Source organism: Aegilops tauschii, chromosome 5 (genome assembly GCF_002575655.3).
Source record: "Aegilops tauschii subsp. strangulata cultivar AL8/78 chromosome 5, Aet v6.0, whole genome shotgun sequence".
NCBI lineage: Eukaryota > Viridiplantae > Streptophyta > Magnoliopsida > Poales > Poaceae > Aegilops > Aegilops tauschii.
Genome location: NC_053039.3, coordinates 453,856,578 through 453,861,996, shown reverse-complemented (window position 1 = coordinate 453,861,996; position 5,419 = coordinate 453,856,578). Strand labels below are relative to the sequence as shown.

Sequence of the window (5,419 nt, the reverse complement as noted above, 5' to 3'; positions counted from 1 at the left end):
ATGGCCGACCGCCGCAAGAATTCCCAGAGGGGAACCCCGCGGGCGGCCGAGATTGACGTCCTCCTGGACAAGCTTTTTGAGCTGGTGTTCTTGCGCCTCCCCTCGCATGCCCACCTCGTCCGCGCCGCGAGCACCTCCAAGCGCTAGCACCGTGTAATCGCGGGTGACAGCGGCGGCTTCCTCCGCCGGTTCGGATCTCTCCACGGCGTACCCGACCACATCGTTGGCCACTACTGCATCGAGGACGGCTACGGCTCCCCGCGCCCGCCTAGCCTTAACCCCGTCTTCATCTCCTCCTCCTGTGGACACCATCGCCTATCAAAAACTGGCGCTCGACTTCCTCCGGCTGGGGGAATTTGGCGATTGCCGCTCGGAGCTCGCCGACATCCGGGGGGCCTCCTGCTCCTCTTCCACAGGTCGCGGGCGCCACGCCTCCTCATCTGTGATCCCTTGGCGCGGCGCTACAAGGAAATATCTCGCTCGGCGTGGTTCCATTGTTGCAACATGTTGGGCGCTTTCCTCCTCGACGGCAAGGATGCGGACGCGGACGCGGGCATCAGCCTCTCAAACTTCAGGGTGACGTGCATGGTTTTTTGCCTTCGGGACAGCAACGCCAGGGTCTGCGCCTTCTCTTCTGCCGCCGGCGGGTGGGTCTCCACCACCGCACATAGCAGCAAGCCAGTCGTCCCCGACGGGGACTTGGACCCCATTCATTTCGCAGGGAGCGACAATTGGTCTGCCTACTGGACGGTCGGAGACAACATTGTTATTGTTCTGGACAAGGACGCCGCTAATTAAGCTCCTCTCTTTTGTCGTGCCGGACGATGAGGAGTACGCCGCGCTCTGGGAGAAGCGCCGCGGCACTAGATGCCATGGCCACCTATGATCCAAGCTTGCTTATCTCCTAGCTGCATTGGTTTGGTGGGCTGCGGATAGGCCATGGCGTCGTCCCAGGTTCTGAACTCCTCAATCGGCCGTTTATTGTGATGATCCTAGAGCACCATATCATATGTATGTTCTCTAGGCATCAAGTGGCAAACAATTTCAGAAGTTCTATTGCGTTTGTTTGTAATCGTATACAAATTCAGTACATTATTGGATGGTTTCTTGTTGTTGTTTTGAACATTTATCTGTTCTTAAGATTACTTTCATAAACTTGAAACTGTTTGTAGCTATTTTGAACATTTATTTGTTCTTAGGATTTCTTTCATAAACCTGAAATTGCTTGTTTAATTAGGAGAGGGGGTTTGCCGGTGAAGTTTTTTTTTGCGGGCGCGGGGGGGTGGTTCCAATTATGGCACATCGAACATATTTATGGCAAATTGTGACACGTAAGTTGTCATAAAAACTTTCGATTTGCCCTGCTTCAAAATCCAACGTCATATTACTAGCATTTATGTTTTCCTGTTCATAACACTAAACTTCGAACAGTGACCGGAGAAACACTGATGAGAGGATAGATAAGAAGCTGGATAGTTGGCGGTACAAATTCCTTAGATGGTAAGTTGGTTCTACTGTAGTCCAGCTTAAACAATATTCCATACTCATATTGTATGATGTCTCTGTTTGAAATTCCTGATGCAACCGGTTGCAAGGTAGCAAAAATTATCTCATAGATATCTGGTTAATTGGTCGTCCGTGTTGCCACCCTAAAGGCAGGGTGTCCTATGGATTATAGATCTAGAGGTCAGGAATGATCAACTATTGCTGATGTTAAAGTCAAACCCGATCCATCACATTCTATGCATATATTCTATAAACCCTGATGGGCTACCCCAGCCATACAAGCCATCTGAGCACGCGAGCGATCTATGGCCGCCTGATCTTTTTAATTTGGTTGTTTAACTGCTCGGCAGTTCATCCATTTTCCACACACGCGCTTGAGCTGATGCTGGATGACTACTAGGGTCGTTGTCCTGTGGTGCAAAGGGACAGTGGCAGGTGTTTCTCTGGTTTGACGTACGTGAACTGGGAGGTGTGGAGTAGATCACGTTGAGTGTGGTGAAAACCCTAGCACCAACCCCTCTCGTCCTCGACGCATGCTCTCCACCACCATTGCTCCTTCTCCTCCTCCTCGCTTCTCTGTTCCTCCGCTCTCGAAACCTGAATGCATGGTCGCTGCCGCCTCTGCTTTCTCTATCTTCCCGTAGGACAACACCCTCACTTTCTCCATCCACAGTGCCATCCTCGGAGTTAAGCCTCCTATTTGTGTGATTAAGCCTCCTTCTTTTTAATGTGTTTTTACACCGGCGGTTATGCGATTGATTGCTTTGTTGTGTGCATCACCTGAATTGGGTTGAGTTGTTCTTGCACATAACACACCTAGGAGTGGATCCAAAGGCAGCACACATCAATGATTCACCCCCTTGCAGGTGGGCCCACCAGCGACCCCTAAAGCCCTGATGCAACATGAGCCAATACTCCTAGGGAGCTTAGAATCTTAGAAGATATGAACGAAAGTGATAAGGAAATTAGACGGGTCATTAAGTTGTCTTTTAGTCTACATGTATGAACCCCATCTGCCTATAATTCCTCTGAAGAAAACTCAATTGGACTAATGTCGCATGAGATAATCAAACAGATAAGCTAATATGGTAGCTTAGGTAATGTATCTGTATGGAGATCAAGGTCACTAATTCTACAGGATAACTGTACACCATCCTCGACACGTTGGTACCGTAAGTTCATGGCATGTTGTCAGTTTTCATCATTCATTATGCAGAATAGCTGTACTCAATCTTAGACCCTTTGGTATTGTCAAGTTCATGTCATGTTTTTAGTTTACATCATTCATTCTTCCATGGTGCTTCTCATTGCATAATTGGTTCATCATATATTGGCCCATGAAGGCACCTGCCTAATCCTGCACAACGGATAGTTGCTTCATCAGCATCCTCGTTCTCCACCCCACAAGTCTGCAACCCTTTATCAATCACATCTGTATTGCAAACTCCATCTTCGCCCCTCCTCCAGCTTAACGGTGATGCAGCTGGTGTAGCCCATCAACTTGGCCAAGGCTCTGACGAGTTAAACTCGGGGAAGAGGGTTCGGGGCAGGAGCCCAGTCTTGGAGAGTCAGATGAATTATTTGGTGAAGTAGTAGATGCCCTCACTGAAGTATACACAAGGACTACAGTTGGCGGTGGGAGGAGATCGGAGGGAGTTGACATCCTGGACGAACTTGCCGAGGCGGAAGGCGGCCGAGGCTAGGCTCGATGGACTTGAAGCGAGCGGATTCAAAGCACATTTAAATTAGATAAAGTTACTCAGTGCCCATGAATTTTGATAGATCAAAATCCAAAAGAATTTTTAATCTCCTGAAATTTGGATATTTCAGTGAGATCTAGAATTTTTGAGTTAGCAAAATTTCAATGGTGCAACTTGCACTTTTTCATTAAGTTGAGGTTTTGTGAAAGAAAGTGTAATTTACATTTCTCATTATGCAAAACTAGCACTCCCCCCTCTCACCATCTAGGATCGTGATCATTGCTAGATCATCTCCATCTTGGCCAGCCACCAACCACCTAATTTGTAGCCAGCAATCAATTTCACTCTCTTTCCTTGAGACCATGGCGGCACCCTCCACTATTCAAAGAAGTCCGAGATTGTAGGGCCGCATCATGGATGTGTCATGAAAACTCAACCCGTTATGTGCGGCATCATGGTTGGCACTGGTGGACGAGACAGCCTTCGTGACGCTGCTCAACCCATTCATATGCAGCACCATCGTGCTCCCGCTGGCCAACACCAAGCTCATGGCGGCCTACATTAGATAACTATACATGGACATCGACAGACGGTGGGTCGTCCATTCCTTTTTCAAGGAGTGTGGTATTATGCTAAGCAAGATGTGGGAGCTACTGTCCACACTAACTCGACAGACTACATCCGATGGTGGTCCCACCAGCAGAGTCGTCTTCATACAGTCTGCGGAGTCGCGCAACAGGAGCTTCTGGCAAAGGTGCATAGGAGGTTGCATGCCTTATCGGTGATGCACTTGCAGCCACTCTTGGAGCTTCGAAAGCGCCCCTTCACACCTTATACAATAAAACATCCGCTTACTCTATACAACGAAATTGAGTTGTACTCCACCCCAAACCAAATACTGACACCGCACCCCAACCGTGCTGCAGAAACCAGGGGGAAAATCCAGCCCCCAGCCCACTTCCCACTACTCTTCTCCATGATCGTCCCCCACCTCAACCCCAACCAACCCCATTATCCCCGCCCATGTTCTTCCTCCCCCGGGTAACCTTCCCCATGATCCACCAGCTGTGTCGCCCCTCTCTACCTCCCACCATGTCGGTGCCCTCCCCGCGCCTCCCCGCCATTGGATCCGCGGCCACGGTCCCGAAGTTTTCCTATGACGCCGACTTCACAAGACACCACGCAAGACACACCGCCTCGGTGCTGCACGAGCATCTGAGCCACGCACACCACCCCACTACACCCAGTGCCTCCTGCCGTTGTGGATCTTGCCACTCCTCTCTGACTAGTTTCCTTCCACGCGCCACCACGTCCCGGTTGTGTACTATTGCACCCAACTTGCACCGATCCCATCCCATGAAACTCTCATGACAGTCGCCGCCAGACCGAAGCTAGCTTCTCGATGCCGACACCTCCTGCACCCCGATTTGCTACAAGATCCACCGGCACCACAACCACCCCATCGCGTTGCCTTCACCCCCATATCAACTAGTCGCCCTACCCCTCTGGTTTCCTCTCCGGACAGCAACGCCGCCACCACTCCACCTTCCTCTTCCTTCGCAGCGGAGCCACAACCCTCCACTTTCCTCTCCAGGAAACGACGTAGTTCGCCAGAGCAACCCCCGCCACTCTCTCCTCCCCAATACACAGATCACAGACATCGCAACTATCCGCTTTGCTTTTCCCATGCTTTGTTTGTCCCCTGTTTTATTCATGGTTGTTGATTGAGGAGAAGAGAGCTCCATGGTAAAGAAGGAAGGACCTTGTTGCCATTGCAAACTCACAAGTGAGCTCCTCTTCTTGAAAAAATCTAAAATTTTCCCCTTTTTCTCTGTTTGTTTCTCCGCGAGTTGTGCATCTGGGAAGCGGATGAAATCTCTCAGAACTGGGGTTCCAAATCTTGCTTCTTAGTCGAGGGTTACGTCGGTTTGTTGCTGGTGGATAACATCTCATAGAGAAATAAACAAAGAAAAGGGGGGGTTAGATTTGTTCAAGAAGAGGATCTCACTTGTGACTCCGCAATGGCAGCAAGGCCCTTCCTTCTTTACCATAGGAGGCGCCCAATCTTTGAAGCTGCTCAACCCATTCATGTGCGGCACCATCGCGCACCCGTCGGCCAAAAACAAACTCGGGGAGGCCTACATTAGATCACTGTACATGGACGTCGACGGACAGTGGATCATCCATTCCTTTGCCAAGGACCTTGCTATTAT

At 50.0% G+C, this 5,419-nt stretch overlaps 1 pseudogene; it reads left to right on the top strand.

Moving 5' to 3' along the window:
• On the top strand, positions 1-798 carry LOC109765940 (uncharacterized; annotated as a pseudogene).
• Positions 799-5,419: the final 4,621 nt, after the last annotated feature.